General features: G+C 38.6%; 1 protein-coding gene across 3 annotated transcripts in view; it reads right to left on the bottom strand.

Annotated features, from left to right (window-relative positions):
- Positions 1 to 20,614, bottom strand: part of Kpna6 (karyopherin subunit alpha 6) — a 57,354-nt gene that overhangs the window by 36,102 nt on the left and 638 nt on the right. Inside the window, exon 1 of one of the 3 annotated variants that reach the window (XM_047562986.1) lies at positions 11,079 to 11,126. The exons of the other annotated variants lie outside the window; for them this stretch is intronic. The gene's annotated coding sequence lies outside the window, so the exon portion shown is untranslated. Of the gene's footprint in view, positions 1 to 11,078; positions 11,127 to 20,614 lie in introns of those variants that run through there. 3 annotated transcript variants of the gene reach the window in all.

Consider the following 20,614-nt stretch of genomic DNA (forward strand, 5'->3'; position numbering starts at 1 on the left):
CCTAGCACCACATAAAAATAAATGAATAAATAAAAATAAAGGTATTATGTCCACCTACAACTAAAAAAATATATTAAAAAAAAAAAAGATAGCCTCAGGTCACATACAAGTGAGTAGCAAGACTACTATAGTGTTCCATTTAATCACAGGTATTATTTATTTATTTAGTGGTATTGGGGATCAAACCCAGGAACTCCCTCACGGAGCTATATTCTCAGTGGTTTTCTTTTCCTTTGGTACCAGGGATTGAACCCAAGGGTACCTAACCACCAATCCACAATCCACATCCACAGGCCTTTTTATCTGTTTTTTTTTTTTTTTTTTTTTTTAATTTGTTCTTTTTAGAGTTATATAACAGTAGAGTATATTTTGACATATTATACATACACAGAGTGTAACTTATTCTAATTAGGATCCCATTCTTGTGATTGTACATGATGTGGAGTTTCGTTGGTCATGTATTCATATACAAACATAGAAAAGTTATGTCCAATTCATTATACTGTCTTTCCTAATCCCTCTGCTCTCCCTTTCCCTTAATTCCCCTTTGTCTAATCCAAATACCTTACTGTGTGTTAGCATCCACATATAAGAAAGAACATTTGACCTTTGGTTTTTTGGGACTGGCTTATTTCACCTAGCATGATAGTCTCCAGTTCCATCCATTTAGTAGCAAATGTCATAATTTCATTCTTCTTTATTCTTTCTAATATTCCACCACTGTGTATATATACCACATATTCTTTATCAATTCATCTGTTGAAGAGCACCTAGGTTGGTTCCATAGCTTGGCTATTGGGAACTAAGCTGCTATTAACACTGATGTGGCCATATCACTGTAGTATACGAAGTTGCTTAGGGCCTTGCTAAACTGTCTAGACTGGCTTGGAACTTGTAATCCTCCTGCCTCAGCCTCCCAAACTGTGGGGTTAGAGGCGTGCACCAGTCTTTTTTTTTTATTTTTATTTTAAGATAGGGTCTTTTTAAACTGCTCAAGTTGGCCTTCAATTTGTGATACCCTTGCCTCAGCCTCCTGAGCAGCTGGGATTGTAGATGTACAACACTGTGCCCTGCCCAAAAGTTTTAAATAATGCATATTTTGTCAGAAAAACTACAACCTATAACCAGCTGTCTCATGTATGCGATGTTATCATTATACCTTCGAGCTCACAAATACAGGTTTAAAGTATTCTAGACAACTGTTTGCTTTCAGATTTTCCAAACTAAAGTCTATGTTCAGTCTATGCTTCAAAAAGTATACCAAGATAGGGCTGGGGAGATAGCTCAGTTGGTAGAGTGCTTGCCTTGCAAGCATAAGGCCCTGGGTTCGATCCCCAGCACCACACAAAAAAAGAAAAAAAAAAAAAAAAAAAAGGTATATCAAGATTAACAAGTGATCACTTGAAGGAACCTATCTAAAAGAACCCAAAAGCTCTCCATGTAAGAAATTAGGGAACTGGACTATATTTTATTTTTATTTATTTATTTATTTTGGTAATTGTAGATGGACAGTGTGCCTTTATTTTATATGTTTATTTTTACACAGTGCTAAGGATCAAACTCAGTGCCTCACACATGCTAGGCAAGAGTTCTGCCACTGAGCTTTGGTTCCAGCCCCTAGCCTATATTTTCTAGGTAAAAATGTGACACTCTTCAAAGGAGATGGATCCTGGAACTCCAAGAAGCAATCAACCTTTTCAAATTATGACCTTTGTCTTGATACCAAACTGACTGGGCACTCTGTTTTCAAAGGAAGTTCTTCTAATGAAAGGTTTTTGCAGTTGCCCTGTCACTGCGATGTTCAGGCTTTAAATGAGGCAAACTGACTGATAGACATATAGTACAGTTAGTAAGCTTATAACTCATCACAATGCATTAAAAGTTACTTAGTGGCACTGAGGAAAAGAAATAAGAGTTAAAAAAAAATTGTGTTGGTGAGACCCTGTTTCAAAAAAACAAAAACAAAAATGCCACGGCTATTGCCTCTGGATGCAATTCCTAGTCCCAAAACAAATAAATAAATAAATAAATAGTCATTTCTCAATATGTGGCCTCTTTCTTCATGAATATAAGAAAGCTACTTCCTCCCAGGCTGAACTGGATTGCTTCCACCGGCCTCTCCATTGACTCTTCAGTAGGAACCTTAAACAACTAAGCATTAATAGAAGGTTCTTGGGTTAAAGCACCATAGCTACTTACTCGTAAATTGAAAAGAAAAGGTTAGCTCTCTATTTCCTGGCCCCCAGGAAGTAAGCAGCTTTCTTCTGCCACACCCTTCCACCATTGATGTTCTGCCTTACCACAAGCCAGAAACAACGGGACCAGACAACCATGGACTGAAACCTCTGAAACCATGAGCCAAATAATTCTTTCCTGCTTCACATTGAAAAAGAAAAAAAGAAAAGGAGGGAGGGTTAGGTTAGGAATGGCGAAACACGCCTAACAAGTCAAACTACTTATGAGGCTGAGGCAGGAGTTCCAGGTCACCCTGGGCATCACTGTAAGACCTTGTCTCAAAATAAAAAGGGCTGGGGTCAGGTGTGGTAGCACAAGTCTATAATCCCAGCAGCTGGGGAGGCTGAGGCAGGAGGATCCCAAGTCCAAGTACAGCCTCTGCAGTTTAGCAAGGCTCTAATCAATTTAACAAGACCCTGTCAAAATAAAAAGGGATGATAATGTGGCTCAGTGGTAAAGTACCCCTGGGATTAATCCCAGGTGCCAAAAATAAATAAATAAGTAAATAAATTTTTAAAAGGCTGAGATGTAGCTCACTAGTGGAGCACCTGCCTAGTATGGCGGTGACCCTGGGTTTGATTCCCAGTACGAAAGAAAGGAAAGGAAGGAAAGAAAGGAAGAAAGGAAGAAAGAAAGGAAGAAAGAAAGGAAGGAAGGAAGGAAGGAAGGGGAGGAGGAGAAAAGGGGGAGAGGAGAGAGACGAAGGGTTGGTTAAGAAGAATACACTGGTGTTAGAGCCCACAGCCTCAGCAAGTAAGTTTGTATAATGTGCCAAGTTTTTTTGTAGATGTAATTAATCTCTAATCTTCAACACAATCCTTAGAAGTGGGCATGATTCCTAATCTACAGATAATAAAAATGAGATTCAGAGGTTAAGTGACAAGTTAGGAAGTTAATTACAGTCGGCCCTGACTTGTTTGATGCCAAACTGGGTTCTGTTCATTTTGTAAAAAGGAAACTAACAGCAACACCAAATTCATCAGAATTCTGGGGTGGGGTTTGCTCTAACACTGATTAAGGGGACAAAAATAAAATAAAAACAAATTCACATCCCAGAATTTCAGTTAACAACAAAGTTAAATGCCCTTAAAGAGTAAAGAAGTCAATGATTTTTAACAGGACATTTTAAGAATTGTATGTCAGGTAGTGGTAGGGACAGCACTCATACTAAATTTTTACAATGCTGTGCCAAACAAAACTAGATAAGACAACAATGAAAGCAGCTATTTTAAGTCCCTGGTTTGAGAACAATTATTAAAAATGTTTTCACACGATATCTAACTCCTATTAATCAATGTGAAAGTCAATTAGTGGCATACAGTTAAGAAGCCAGGTTCAGAGGTGCTATAACTTGAACAATATCACTCACATCTTTGGGCACTATGGTGCATGCCTATAATCCCTACACTTGGGAGGCTGAGGCACAGGATTTTAAGTTCAAGACCAGCCTCAGTCACTCTCGCTTAGGGAGACCCTGTCTCAAAATAAAAAATAAAAGAACTGGAGATGTGGTTCAATGGTTAAATAACCCTGGGTTCAATTCCAGGTACCAAATAATAATAATGATGATGATGAAGAAAATAAATATTTAAAAAATTAAAAGGGCTGAGAGTGTAGTTCAGTGGTAGGGTGCCCTTAAATTCAATACCCAGTACCGGAGGGTGGTGGGGGGAACCCTCAAAGAGGACTCTACATTTATTTTCCCTTGCTTAAGAGCATCCCATTTAAGGTTGGGGATGTAGATTAGTGGTAGACTGCTTGTCCAGCATGTGTCAGGCCCTGGGTTAAATCTCAAGTACTGCAATAAAATAAAATAAAACAAAATATGCCACATTTTAATCATCACACCTGATTTTTAGGAACTCATCTTTATAGTACAAATTTTTGTTTTACACTGAGTTTTCTCTCTAGAACACAAATCCAACCAGCCACAAATGGAAGTACAACTGCAGACCAACACCTATATTGAACTTAATTAAATAAAAATTCTCCCAAAGTATAAAGTCAGCCACAATGCTGAGAATTTGAAGGGTGGGAAGATAACACACAATACACAGGAGATATTAAAGGATTTCAAAGATGTCCCAAACATTTTGAAGATGTTCTTCTAAAACTTGTTTGGCTTAGTTTCTTATCAAAGATATCATAACAAAACAAAACAGAATGGTTAAATTTTGTCTATCTTCTTGCTCATCTACTGAGTAGATAATTATTGCAAATAAATACAAGGTTGATGGCAAATTTTTGGCATTGTTGATTTAAAATTTTGCTAGCTAAAAACAGCACTGCAGAAATAGTTCCAGGAATCTCACCATCTCCAATGCTTCAAACTGACCATCAGCCAGACACTTCTGAGTGCTGCTTTTTATTCATCCTCCACCCCCAGCAACTGCCCCATTTCTCAGTTCTCATGAAGAACAAAACAATTTTTCTGCTCTCTTTTATATGAACTATTTAAACACTGAAAGTATGGTTTAGTAAAATAAACATCTATAAATTCTCCACTAAAATTCAACAAAAATATTTTAACAATGCCACCACCACAGAGATGATGCAGGGCAACAAAGGAATGACTGAGGAACAATGGAACTCGGTGAGGAAGTAAAGAGAACCCCCAACAGCAGGGAGGCTAGAGATGGTAGCAGAGAAACAACCCCAGTTCCTCAAATGGGGTCAGGGAGGAGAACCACATTTCAGCAGGGGGAACGAGATTAAGCAGGAAAATCCAAGTTACTACCACAACTCCCACCCCGACCCCCACCATCATCACTTCAGACAGGCAGTCCTAACCACAGAACTCCATAGTACTCACAGGGTTGTTAAACCTAGTTTGGGAGTTGCCTGGGGTCAGACTGACTATCGTACTCCAGAGAAAGAACTCATATTGTCCCCTGTTCTTCAAGCCCAAGCTGCTGCAGCACTGTACCAGCTTGAGAATGGAACCGTTTCTTTCTTTCTTTCTTTCTTTTTTTTTTTTGCGGTACTGGGGATCGAACTCAGGGCCTTGTGCTTGCAAGGCAAGCACTCTACCAGCTGAGCTATCTCCCCAGTCCAAGAATGGAACCATTTCTAGAGTCTACCCTGCCTTAGTGGTCAGTGGGTGGCCCCTAGTGTTTTCCCTGAAGAAAGGATATGCCTCTACAGCATGGGACTCTTGGTTCTCTGCCAGAAGCCCTAGTGATAGAAGTGCTCATCTTGCAATGACTGAAGGCAGACCCTTTGAGGCCTACAGTGCTGAGATTGCAACAACCACCTGCAGAAGCGCCAGCACCATCTATGCTCTCCCCAAGGGGCTGGAGAACAGGCCTCTTTGTACCACTTGCCCTTGGCATTGTGTCTGTCATGGCCACTCGCCTTACATGGCCCTACGGTTAAGTACTTTTGAAAGTCCATGTCAATTGCAAACTTGTACCACTGCAAACACTCACCTGCAGTATAGACCACTGTGGCATGTCCAGACACTGCTGATGTTTGTTGATTAGTTAAGAAATCACATGGAGGGGTGCGAATGGGAAGGACGGTAGAATGAGACAGACATTACCACCCTATATACATGTGTGGAAAAAACTAAAAAAAAAAAAAAAAAAAGGAAAGAAAAGAAAAAAAGAAAAGAAAGAAATTACATGGAAGCTGCATTTCTGTGCTCTACAAAGTACCTACCCAACTAAAAACCTATATCCCACGTTAACGGAAAACTCCTTCCCTCTAAAGGGTACTCAATAAATCTGCAAATATGTGAAAAGGAATTAAAAATAATGATCCTAAGGACAGTGAGATTTAGAGAACAAGAGAATATAGATAATTCAATGAAATAAGGAAACCATAATCTGAATGAGAAATTCAACAAATAGTAAATCACAGCTGAAGAACATAATCAATGAAAATAAGAAATATAACTGAGGGCTTTAACAACCGATGAGACCAAGCAGAAGAAAGAATTTCTGAGCCTGAAGACAGGTGTTTTGAAATAACTCTGCCAGACAAAATAAAATTAAATTAAAATAAAAAGAATGAAGAAAACTTACAAGACTTATGGAACATCATTAATGCGTGCATTTAAAGCAAATACTTGTACCACAGGGGTTGTGAAAATGCACTGCAAACCTATTAAGTGAAATAATAGCTAAAAATTTGCCAAGTCTTGAAAGACACATACATCCATGTATTTTGAGCAGTGACTCAAGAGGCTAAGGCCCTAAGCAACTTAGTGAGACCCTGTCTCAAAATAAAATATTAAAAGCCAGGCACAGTGGCACATGCCTATAATCCCAACAGCTCAGGAGGCTGAGGAAGGAGGATCTCCAGTTCAAAGCCATGGAGACCCTGTCTACATAAAAATATAAAAAAGGTCTGGGAATGTGGTTCAGGGGTTAAGTGCGCCTGGGTTCAATCCCCAGTACCAAATAAATAAATAAATAAATAAAAATTTAAAAAGGGCTGGGGATGTGGCTCAGTGATCAAGCACCTGTGGGGTCAATCTCTAACACCAAAGAAAAGAAACGATTTCAGGCTGGGGGTACAGCTCAGTGGTAAGAGTGCTTGTCTGGCATGTATGCAGCCCGCGTTCAATCCTCAGAACTGCAACAAAATAAAACCTAGAAATCAAGAACAAAAAACAACAAAAAAAGGAAAATATACAAATACATGGAAACTGAACAAATGTTCCTGAAAACTAATTGATGGATCATGGAAGAAATTAAAAGAGAAATTTCAAAAATTTTTGAAACATGAAAATAAAAGCATAACATATCAAAACCTGTGGGACAAACTAAAATCAGTCCTAGGAGAAAATATAAATTTATTATCTATAGTAGAAATAGATCAAGGAAATGAAAAGTTGGGTTTAAGTTTAGGTAGTCTAACAAAAAAAAAAAAAAAAAAAAAAGAGAAAATTCAAATAAATAAAATTAAGAGATAAAAAGGAGACATTACAACTGATACCAAAGAAATACAAAGAATCATTAGGGACAATCATGAATTATCTGCCAACAAATTAGAAAACCTGGAGGAAATGGGATAAATTTCTGGATGCATACAGTCTACCAAAATTGAAGACACAGAAAACCTGAACAAACCAGTAGCAAGTAACAAGAGGGAATCAGTAATAAGGTCTCCAAACACTGAAAAGCCCAGAAACTGATGGCTTCACTGCTGAATTTTACCAAAACTTTAGAGAAGAACTAACACCGATTCTCCTCAAACTATTTTGAAGAGTTAAAAGAGAAAAAGTCGTTTCAAACTCATTGTACGAGGTTAGCATTACCCTGATACAAAGCAGACAAGGGCACACAAAAAAAGAAAACTATAGATCAACATCCTATGGACACAGATGCAAAAATTCTCAACATAATATCAAAAAAACAAATCCAACAGCACAACAAAAATATTAAATACCATGATCAAGTATGATTTATCCCCGGGATGCAAGGATTCAACGTTCACAAATGAATAAAAGTAATACATAACATCAACAGAATGAAGAAAAAAAATCTTATGATCATCTGAACAGATGTAGAAAAAGCATTTGATAAGATGTGACATCCACTCAGGATAAAAACTGTCAATCAATTAGAAGAAATATACACCAACACAATAAAGGGTATATATGACAAACTCACAACTAATAACATACTAAATGGGGAAAACTGAAGTGTTTCATTTACAATTTGAGGCAAGACCAGGATGTCCACTTTCACCACTTTTATTCAACATAGTACTTGGAGTTTAGTAAGAGCAATCAGGAAAGAAAAAAAAATAAAGGGCATCAAAATTGGAAAGGAGGAAATCAAATTATTTCAGTTTGCAGATGACATGATTTTGTATAAGGAAAAACCTAGATTCTACTATAAAACAGAACTGATAAATTTAGTCAACTTGCAGGATACAAAAATCCACAGACAGAAAATAGCAGCACTTTTACACACCAATAACAAACTTGCTGACAAAGAAATCAATAAAGCAATCCCATTTTCACAATAAAAAAAGGACTAGGGGCCAGGTGCAGTGGTGAACACCTGTAATCCCAGTGCTCAGAAGGTTTAGACAGGAGGATCACAAGTTCAAAGTCAGACTCAGCATCTTAGTGAGGCCCTAAAGCAACTTAGAGAGACCCTGTCTCTAAATAAAAGACAAAGAAAGGCTGAGGATGTGGCTCAGTAGTTAAGTGTCCCTGGGTTCAATCCCTGGTACCAAAACAAAATCAAACAAAAACCCTAAAAATGTTGAATTACCATAAAATCCAACAATCCCAATGCTGGATATATAACCAAAGGAAATGAAATCATGATGTCAATGAGATTCCTGCACTTCTTTGTTTACTGTATCACTTATTCACTATAGCTAAGATATGAAATAAACCAAGGTGTCTATCAACAGATGAATGGATAAAGGAAACAAGATACACAATGGTTTATTATTCAGTCATAAAGAATGAAATCATGTCATTGGTGGCAATATGGATGAAACTGGATGTTAAGTGATAAAAGCCACGCACAAAGACAAATACTGCATGTTCTTACTCATTTGTGGAAGTTTAAAAAAAAAAAAGATCTCATAAAAGAAGAAAAATATAGTAGAAGTCACTAGAGATTAGTCAAAGTAGGGTATGGGGGATTAGATAACAGGTAGCAAAATATAGTTAGGAACAATTAGTTCTACAGCATAGTGGGGCAACAATCTAACCTACAATTTATGACATTTCAAAATAACTAGAAGAGTCCAATGATTTCTAACACATAGAAAAGATAAATGTTGGAAGACAGAAATGTTAATTACTCTGACTTGATTATTATACATTACATATATTTATTGAATTAGCATAAAGAATTATCATACTGAACCCCAGAAATATGTACAAAAATTGTGTCAATTTTAACAAATTAAAAAAAAAAAGAAAAAAAAAAAAACTGAAATATTTGCCTACCCTGTTTGAGGCCCTGTGCTCAATTCCCCACATCCCTGACATAAGGGATTAAGGATCTTTATCGATCTCAGCTTTTCAAACCAGAAACCTGAGAGTCCTTGAATTGTCAAGGATAAGTGAACTGCCATTTCACTGAGAGTGTCCAGTCCTATTTCCTAATTATTCCTGAACTCTCTTTTTTCTTTTTAAAAAAATTTTTGTTGTTCTAGATGGACAGTATGTCTATTTTGTGTTTATTTTATGCAATGCTAAGGATTGAACCCAGTGCCTCACACATGCTAGACAAGCACTGTCACTGAGCCACAACCCCAGCCCTCTCTGTTTCTCTTTTCTTCATTCCTATTGCCATTGCCCTAATTCACATTCTCACAATCTCTTCTCTGGACATTACAAGAGACTCAACTTACTTATTCTCTCAGTATATGTGTGTGGTACTGGGATCAAATCTCATGACTCACAAGTGCTCTACCACTGAGCTATTTCCCAGTCCTTTTTAAATATTTTATTTTATTTTGAGACAGGGTCTCGCTCAATTGCCTAGGCTAGTCTCAAACTTGTGATTCCCCTGCCTCAGACTCCCAAGTAGCTGGGATTACTGGTATCCGCCATCACATCTGTCTATACCCAAACTTAAAACAGTTTGCCTCTCTCATATCTTAGCTAACTCTCATTTGCCCCTTTGCCAACTAAACTGTTATTGTAAAGGCTGCTGACCAACTATATGATGCCAGATTAACTTTTTTTAGCACTTAATTTTTTTTGGTAGTTGTAGATGGACAGCATGCCTTTATTTTATGTTTATTTTTATGTGGTGCTGAGGACTGAACTCAGTGCCTCACATGTGCTAGGCAAGCGCTCTACCACTGAGCTACAACCCCAACCCTTAGCACTTAATTCTGATAGCTACTTCCTTCTTGAAATACCCTCTATCCTTTGGTCTTTGGGAGATCCATTACTCCTATTTTCTACCTTCAACTCTGGCTGATGTTTGTATCTTTTCTTCCTGCAAATTAAAGCTGATGTACCTTGAGGTTCGTTCTCTCTCTCTCTCCCTCTCTCTCTCTCTCTTTTTGTGCTGGGCATTGAACCTAGGGCTTTGCACATTCTCTGCCACTGACCTTCATCATCCCCAGCCCTGTTCTCTCTTTCTAACTTAACCGCATCTGTCTGGGTCACACAGAGACTCCCAAGGACTTAGATACTATATTTACAAAGAGCTGAACATATAGATGATCAAACTATCTCCACTCCAAGACCTCACTTTTGAGATTGACTTCTATATTCCAGTGCTTTTTGGACACCTTCCATTGTAGTTCAGACATTCCCAAATATCCAATTTTAAACTCAACCTAGTAAACAGCATGATTATTCATTCTGCTTCTCAAAGCAAGAGATCTAGGAGTCCTGTTTGATTCCCTACACCCACTCAGCTTCTACTACCACTAGATGAAATTAATAATCAAGTCTTGTGGATTCAAGTCCCTAACTCTTATTCCCTACTGTTATCACTTCAGTCACTGCACTCTTACTAGGACTACCACACTACTTAAAAGAATTTCCTAGTTGAAGCTGGGTATGGTGGCACATACCTGTAACCCCAGTGATTCAGGAGGCTGAGACAGGAGGATCACAAGTTTGAGGTCAGCCTCAGCAACTTAGCAAGACCCTATCTCAAAATAAAATTTCAAAGGGCTCAGGATGTAGTTTAGTGTTAGAGCATCCCTGGTTCAAGTTACAAATATTGGGGGAAGGGGGAATCTCCTAGTTGAAATTTTACTGCACTCTAACTCATTCTTTCCAGAGCAGCCCGAGTTTTTACACACACACACACACACACACACGTTATATATGTATATATCTTAAAATTTATATATTTATATAGAAATAAATAAGATCATAAGCTGGATGCAATGACACACACCTGTAATCCCAGCAATTTAGGTGGCTGAGGCAGGAGGATCACAAATTCAAGGCCAGTCTCAGCAATTTAGCGAGACCCTGTCACAAAATAAGAATAAAAATAACAAGGGTTGGGGATATAGCTTAGTAGTAGAGTACCCTGGGTTCAATCCCCAGCACTGTGAAAACTAATAAATAAGATCATGTCACTTCTGAGATTAAAATCCTTCAATTGCATTTCGCTGTCTTTAGGATTAAGTCCAAACATCATTCCCTTATGTTACCAACACCACTAGCCCATCAATCTTTTGCTTCTGAAATACTCATTTTTCCTCCCACTCCCCACTAAGAACTCCTATCAATAAACCAGGTCTTAGCTTAAAGACTTCCTGACTCCCCTCTGCTAGGGTAGATCCCCTGACTATATGGATTCCCTAATTATATGCATCTATAGCACTCTGGACTGCCCAATCCAAGAGAGGGAGACATACAAATCTTACTAATATTTAATATACCTATTAACCCACTAATGCTAGCAACTTTTTTTTTTTTTTTGGTGCTGGGGATCAAACCCAGGGCTTTGTGCATGCTAGGCAAGCACTCTACCAACTGAGCTATATCCTCAGCTGCTAGCAACTTTTATCTATCAATCAGATGCCCAAGTTTTCCTGAAAGAAGTTATAACAACAAGCAGGTGATATCAGTTCATTCACACTTAACATACCATTGAGTCCTATAGTCTGCCTAGTTAAGTGGGTTTACAAATTATCTAGTTTAAACTAAATTAACACACACAATGGGTAAGTGGCTTACAGTCCTATCAAGAAAATGACTGGAAGATAATATGAACAATGTAAGCACAAGAGGAACAAGAAAATTGCAGAGCTGATGCCACCAAAAGTATGAGATGTTAAGTACCAAAATAAAGTAACCAATACATTACAGTAAACCAAAACAAGCTGGGTATGGTGATGAACACCTGTAATCCAAGTGACTCAGAAGGCTAAGGCAGGAGGATCTCAAGTTCAAGGCCAGCCTCAGCATCTTAGCGAGGCTTTAAGCAACATAGAGAGATCTTGTCTACAAATAAAAAGGGCTGGAGATGAGGTTTAGTGGTTAAGCGCTCTTGGGTTCAATCCCTGGTACCAAAACAAATAAACTAAAAAAGGGCTGGGGCTAAATCTCAGTGGTAGAGCACATGCCTAGCATGTATAAGGCTGTGGGTTCAATCCCCAGTATCACAATAAATGAATAAATATTATTTCAAATACAGAATTTTGTAAAATACATAGAGTATCATAAAATAGATTAATCTAGGAAAATAAGACAGGCAATTCTTGAGCCACATTTGACCTTAAAGTATCCTATCTTAAGTATCCTATCAGGCTGAGCACTGTGGCACATGCCTGTTATCCCAGTGGCTTGGGAGGCTGAGGTAGGAGGATTGAGAGTTCAAAGCCAGTCTCAGAAACTCAGTGAGATCCTGTTTCTAAATAAACTATAAAAAAGAGGGCTGGGGATGTGACTCAGCAGTTAAGCGCCCCTGAGTTCAATCCCAGGTACCTTAAAAAAAAAAAAAAAAAAAAAATCCTATTTTTGATGAACTTCATGTTTTTACATTTCAAAAGTTAATAAGCAGCATTTGCAAAGTAGTTAGTATCACCCAAAAACCCAGATTTTCAGCTTCAAGAGGGAGAGGATTATGGAAAGGAATGCAATAAGGCAACACTAAACCCACAATTGGCTGGAACTTGGTAGACACTGAATGGAGCTCTCCAGTTTATCTGCCAGTCTCATTTGACTTATTTCATTCAATTATTCTCTAGAATGTAAACTCTGGGATTTCACCACAAAGACAGCTTTTTGTCTATTTTGTTCACCACTGCATTTCTAGAGCCTAGAACAGTCTCTGGCACATAGCGCACAAACATTTGCTGAAAATTTAATGAATAACTGTGGTCTACTTAGCCCCTAAAAATAGAAGTTTCAGACAAGTATTCATAATGTTTTTACTTTCCCCTCAAAAACAAAAACCAACTGATTTTTATCTTTGGAGTTACTACAGGATCTAGCACACAGAAAACAGTTTCTTAAGTGACTAACAGCTATTAGTTATTTATTATGTGCTATGCAACATGCTGAAATACTTTATAGACATACCTCATTCAATTCCCATATAACAATCCTATTATCCCAATTTTAGAGACCAGGAAAATGAGGTTCTGAAGATTGATCAAAAAACCAATTATTCAGAATAAACTGTGGACAAAAGAAAATTAAAAGGGCTATATGAAAGGTAAGAACAAATGCTGCAGAATTCAGGAGAGTTGCCAGGTGCAGTGACACACACCTGTAATCCCAGCAACTGGGGAAGCTGAAGCAGGAGGACTGCAAGTCCGAAGTCAGCCTCAGCAACTTAGGGAGGCACTGAGAAACTTAGTGAGACTGTCTCAAAAAAAAAATAAAAAGGGCTGGGGATGTGGCTCAGTGGTTAAGTGCCCGGGGTTCAATTCCTGGACCAAAAAAAAAAAATATTCAAGAAAGTTCACTTCCAATTTGGAAGACATGAAATAGTTGTGAAAGGTAGTTGGTATTCAAATCATACCTTGAAAAACATGCAAGATTTGCAAAGGAAAAAAATGGGTGGGTGGGGAAGGGATTGCTTTTGCTTTTGCCACTTCCTCTCCCAGGAATGCTTATGTAGAAAGGAGGAACTCTGAGTGGAATGCAAAATAACAAGAGCAAATGCTAAATGGAATAAGACTAGTAAAGCCAACAGTAACCAAGCATGGTGGCTCATGCCTGTAATCCCAGCAATTTAGGAGGCTGAGGTAGGAGGATCACAAATTCAAGGTTAGCCTCGGCAACTGGGCAAGACTCTGTCTCAAAATTTTTTTTTTTTTTTGGGTGCTAGGGATCGAACTCAGGGCCTTGTGCTTACAAGGCAAGCACTCTACCAACTGAGCTATCTCCCCAGCCCCCTGTCTCAAGATTTTTAAAAAATGAAATAAAAAGGGCTGGGGATGTAGCTCAGTGGTAGAGCTCCTCTGGGTTCAAGCCCCAGTACCCCCACCTCAAATACAAAATTATAAAGAGCTCTTCTTCTCTACCCTAGCCTTAAGTCTCAAATCGTCTACTCTTATTTACAAATTCGGCCTCATAATCTCAACAATGGCAATTTCAGAGTCACAAAAGGGCTTTTCTTTACAGAGGAAGAAGACAGCCCTTTATAGCCCATGTTCTGGTCAGAACCATACTGAGTAAGTGGCTTCTCCATTTACAGACATGTCGATGGGATGGTCTCAGAAATGCATCCTTAAAAATTTCATCCTGCAAATACCTCAGAATGTACTCACACAAAACTAAATGATATATTCTGTTACATACCTGGGCTATACAGTATAGCTTATTTTTCTTAGGTTACAAAGCCTGTTACTGTACTGAACACTACAGGCAAATATAATACAATGTTAAAGTATTTTATATGATCCAAACAGAAACATTACAGTAAAAATGTGGTATAAAAAATGGTATACTAGTATAAAGCACTTATTATGAATGGAAGCTGCTCTATGTGAGTTAGTGAATGCATGGTGAGTGAATGTGAAGGCCTAGGACATTACTGTATACTGCAGTCTTTATAAACATTTAGGTTACATGAAATTTATAAAAAGTATTTTTCTTAGCTGAGCATGGTGGTGCAGGCCTGTAAAATCCTAACAACTCAGGAGGGTGAGGCAGCAGGACTGTTAAATTTGAGGTCAGTCTGGGGAATGAGGTAGACCCTGTCTCAAAATAAAAAATAAAAAAAGTGCTAGAGCTGGGCATAGTGGTGTTATGTCTGCAATCTCAGCAGCAGGGGAGGCTGAGGCAGGAGGATCCAAGTTCAAAGCCAGCCTTGGAAGGCCCTGAGCAACTTAATGAGAACTGGTCTCAAAATAAAAAATGAGTGCCGGGCATGGTAGCACACATCTGTAATCCCAGGGACTCGGAAGGCTGAAGCAGGATTTTAAGTTCAAAGCCAGTCTCATCAATTGAGGGAGGCCCTAAGCAACTTGGTGAACTCCTGTCTCAAATAAATAAATAAATAAATAAATAAATAAATAAATAAATAAGGGCTGGGGATGTGGCTCAGTGCTCCTGGGTTCAATCTCCAGTGCCACCCTCATCCGCACACATCTGTAATCCCAGGGACTCGGAAGGCTGAAGCAGGATTTTAAGTTCAAAGCCAGTCTCATCAACTGAGGGAGGCCCTAAGCAACTTGGTGAACTCCTGTCTCAAATAAATAAATAAATAAATAAATAAATAAATAAATAAATAAATAAATAAATAAATAAGGGCTGGGGATGTGGCTCAGTGCTCCTGGGTTCAATCTCCAGTGCCACCCTCATCCGCCACTAAAAAGTGTTGGAGATATAGCTCTTCTTCTGTCTTCAATAATACATCTACCTTAGCTTATGTAACTTTTTTACTTCATAAATTTAAAAAAAAAACAAAAAAACAAAAAACAACTTTTTGGCCCTTTTGTATTAACAGAATAAAACACAAAACACATTGTTTAGCTATAGAAAAGTATTTTCTTTTGTTATGTCCATTACCCAGGCCCTCACACATGCTTGGCAACTGTTCTACAACTGAGTTAAACCTCTAGCCCTTTCTTTTCCCCTTTTTCTTTTTTGGTACCAGGGATTGAACACAGGGCCCCTTAACTACTGAGTCACATCCCCAGCCCTTTTCATTTTTTTCGAGACATAGTCTCCCTAAATTGCTCAGGACCTCACTAAATTGCTTAGGTTGGCTTTGAATTTGGGATTCTCCTGCCTCAGCCTCTTGAGGCTCTGTGACTACAGGCATTGAGGTAAGAGTCTCGACAAGTCGCGCAGGCTGGCCTCAGATTTGTGATCCTGTTTTCTCAGTTTCCTTAGTGGCTGGGATTACGTTCATGTGCCACCATACCCAGTTCTTTTCTAAAATAATGTATTTTTAAATTTTTTAACATTTAAAATTTTTTTGCTAAAAACTAAGACATGCACACATTAGGGCTCGGGGCACAGTTTAGTGGAGAGGATTTGCCTAGCATGTGCAAGGCCCTGAGTTCAATCCCAGCAATACAAAAAACAAACAACAAATAAACAAATCCACACATTAATTGATTTACAGTTAGGATCCTCAATATCGCTGTCTTCCACCTCCACATCTTGTCCCACTGTAAGATTTTCAGGGGCAGTAATATGCATGGATCCTGTCATCTCCTATGGCAATATTTTCTAAAGATACTTGCTAAAGAATCTGAGGCTCTTCTTGAGAGCTTGTTACTCTTTTCAGAAATATGTTCAAGAGGGCTGGGTTGTGGCTCAGTGGTAGAGCGCTTGCCTAGCACGTGTGAGGCACTGGGTTCTATCCTCAGCACCACATACAAAAAATAAAGTTATTAAAAAAAATATGTTCATGATGATTTGCTTGTTTATGTTATTGGGGGTTGAATTCAGGGCTTCACACATGGTAGGTAAGCACTTTACCACTGAACTATATCCCCAGTTTTGTGTTTTTAATTAGATTTGCTTATAAACAGATATCATGAACATTCCTCTTTATTAATGAAAACCTCCTGGTGTTGGATCCACATTTTCAAACTTGTCTCTTTTTGAGAGAGGGTCTCATGTTGCTGAGGATGGCCTCAAACTCCTGGGCTCAAGTTTCAGCCTTCTTGAGTAGCTGGGAAGAAAGGTATGTGCCAACACATCTGGTTGATGTTTTCAAATTTCTTTTTTTGCAGTACTGGGGACTGTACCCATATCTTTACAGTCCATCACTGATCTACATCTCCAGCTCTTTTATTTTTGGGTATGGGGACTGAAACCAGGGATGCTTTATCACTGAACTACATTTCCAAGTCCTTTTTATTGAGACAGAGTCTAAGTTGCAGAGACTGCTGGAACTTTCAACCCTCCTTCCTTAGCCTCCGAGTAACTGGGGTTACACTCTGAGCCCTTTCCATTTTTTATTTTGAGGCAGGGTCTTGATAAATTGCCCAGGCTGGCCTTGAATTTGCAATCGTCATGCCTCAGTCTCCCTAAGAGCTAGGATTACAGGCATGTGCTGCCACACCCAGTTAATGTTTTCAAACTTTTTAAGGAGCTTATTAAGTTCTGCAAAAAGCTTTTCTTCAACTGTATGTTCACTAGGCAAATGGAATAGTTCATCTCCATTACAATCTTATGGGATCACTATAACTGATATCCACTGTTGACTGAAAGGTAATTATGTGATGCAAGACTATCTTCTTGTCTTGCCCGAGTTACTAAACCTTTCTGTGCTTGTTTCCTCATCTAAAACATGAGAAACTGGCTGGAGTTGTACCTCAGTGATAGAGCGCTTGCCTAGCATGTGTGAGACACTAGGTTCAATTTTCAGCACCACATAAAAATAAAGAAATAAAATAAAGATATTGTGTCTGTCTACAACTAAAAATATTTTTAAAAATGAGAAACTGGGAATTAAATAAGTTAACATATAAAGTATTTTGAAGGGTGCCTAGTACTTAGCAAGTTCCAAATAAGCATTGGCTTATAGTTTTCCTACCTCTTTTTTGAGGCTCTCACTCTTTGGTAAAACCTGAGTTAAAATAAAATCTAGCAAAAAAAAAAAAAAAATTTTTTTTTTTAAAGTTGGCAAATCACTTTTAAAGAAGGCAGGCTTCTCCAGAAGTCCCCCAGGTTTCCCTTCACATCTAATTAGCCAGAACTGCATCATATGTTTATGCCTAAGTCCATCACTGTATAGGAAGACAGAATTACAATGACTGGTTTAGAGTTTATATTAATCAAGACCTACCACCTTGGGGCTGGGAAAATGGCTGCCAGATTCCTAGTTAGCAAAGTAGTAGAAATGGTGATAAGATAACAAGTATCTGCAGGGTGCTGTGGCACACACCTGTAATCCCAGCAACTCCTGGAGACTTGGAAGGCTGAGGCAGGATGGGAAGTTTGAGACCAGACTCAGAAAGTTTGGCCCTAATAAAAAATGAGAAGGGCTAGGATATAGCTCAGTGGTACAGTGCTGCTGGGTTCAATCCAAGATCCCTCCCCAACCCCGCCAAAAAAAAACAAAAAAAATGACAGCAAGTACCTGTCAAGACTAATGAGATTTAAGTCTTTGCTAGGGAGAATCAGGATAAAGTAAACCTCCAATGCTGCAAGCTTCACCCTTACAATGTTCCTAACAGCAGTGAAATCACTAAAGAGATCTGTTAAGGACAATGAAGCTTAGAACAGAAGAAAAAAGTATAGGACATAGGCCAGAGCTGGAGCAGAGAATACACGGGAGACAGTAAAACACCACATTACAGACTCAAAAGGTAAGGAGAGGCCGTGTTAGTATCCCTGGCACTTATAGTGCCTAGATTATCAGCCTTGGACAAGTCACCTAATCTCCTGAAAGCCTTAGTTTGTCATTTTACTTTATTTATTTATTAATTTATTTTTGGTACCAGGGGTTAAATTCAGGGGAACTCGACCACTGAGCAACATCCCCAGCCCTCTTTTGTATTTTATTTAGAGACACTAGCATGTGTGAGACACTAGGTTCAATCCTTAGTGCCTCACTTTGCTTAGTGCCTCACTTTTGTAAAGGCTGGCTTTCAACTCCCGATCCTTCTGCCTCAGTCTCCCAAGTAGCTGGGATTACAGGCGTGTGCCTTCACGCCCAGCTTAAATTTGTCATTTTAATGGAGATAACCCAAACTATCTCGGATTAGATGTTAGGATTAAATATTAGTCCTATATTAGTTCTAACACCATGGTATATGAGCAAAAAAAAAAAAAAAGAAAAGAGTAAAAAAGCTGACAACCACAAAGACAAGGCAGGACAACAATAGGGGAAGAGGTACCACAGATGGAGCTGGTAAGGGACAAGTTACCTGACTCTAAAAATTCTCTTCAGGACCCTGATCAGATTTTGTTATTCTACTGAAGAACTTCCATCTTGAATAAAAGTACTAACTTAACACTTTAAAATCTTCCTAGAGGTTTATGTGCAGCAAAATAGGTAAGAACCTCACTCCTGGTTTGGCTACTTATTAGTTGTCATCTCTCAGATTGTTTCCCAATCTATTCCACTAAGCTTAATAAATATTATTTTTCTACTTGTGTTTCTGAAACTGAAGACCAATACAAAATTTGTAACACAAGCATCTATAACAAAAGCTCCTAAGATTCTTTTTTTCTTTTCTTTTCTTTTTTCTAGTGCTGTGGATCAAACCCTGGGCCTTACCACTGAGCTATATTCCCATCCGACTAAATTTTTGATATATAAAGCTGTAGCTACTAATATAGACCTATCAGCCTTATTTCCAGAGGACTCTGGAAACCAGAGTAGTTAGGGAAAAGGAACTAACATTATTGAAGGTGGAAAGGAATGATTATTTCCAGAGCCCTTAAAAGGCTTCAAAAACTTTGATAACACTACCACCTCTCCCCCTTTTAATTTTTTTGGTACTGAAGATTGAATCCAGGGATATTTTACCACTGAGCTAAATCCCCAACCCTTTTTTATTTTGAGACAGAGTCCTACAAAGTTGCATAAGGCCTTGCTTATTTGCTGAGGCTGGCTTCAAACTTGCAATCCTCCTGCCTCAGTCTCCTGAACCACTGCAATTACAGGTTTGCACCAGGGTACCCAGTCCTTTCCCTCTTTTTAGAAATGAGAACCAGAAAGCTCAGAACAGAGGGAAAATGACATTTATTGTGGACTATGCTAGATACTTTCCATATGCATTGGTTCATCTGTCAATTAAATGACTTCTCTGGATGAAGGCTAGGAAATGGTAGGCCTGATTATAATACCAGATGTGATTTAAAAGTCACTGCCTTGTAGCTCAAAGGAATAATTTATGTTTGCTCAGGACCCAGAGATTATACAAAATTCCATAATCCCATTTAGCTCTCCCACACAAGTTGGGGTTGGCAATTCACTCTGAACTTTTCTGGTTTCATTCAGACTTTGAAGATTTCAAAGTGGGCTCACAACAAAAAAACCACCTTTACAACTTTGTGTAGGGTTAAAAGCTTCCTTTCCCCTTCTTCCAGCCCAACCACTAGAGGGCCAGGCCATAAAATGCATTTAAAAACTAGGGCTCTGGAGCGATCATCCTGGATCAGCTACTGTGTGTGACCTTGGGTAAATTACTTTACCTCTCGAAGCCTCAGTTTTTCCATCTGTAAAACAGGAATAACTGTAATACCTTTACCATTAGGTCGTACAAATTAAGTAAAATAGGATATGTAAGGCAGCCAAACAACGCCTGCACAAAGCGCTTAGCAAATTTCATAGTTTTCGATGCTGCAGAGGAATAACCATTGGTGGTTTTGCCTCTAAATCCAAAGACTTCACCATCGTATTCTCTTGGGGCAGAGGCCATGCCAACCAGAGTCCCCACAAAAAGATCAACAGGTCTCTCCTTTCTTCCAATCAGGGCTGATCTAGAAACCTTAAGTCCCCGACCTATATACGACCAAGAGGTCTTGGCCTCTGGTTCAACCACAAGGAAGGCTGTCATT

Source organism: Sciurus carolinensis, chromosome 1 (assembly GCF_902686445.1).
Source record: "Sciurus carolinensis chromosome 1, mSciCar1.2, whole genome shotgun sequence".
Lineage (NCBI taxonomy): Eukaryota > Metazoa > Chordata > Mammalia > Rodentia > Sciuridae > Sciurus > Sciurus carolinensis.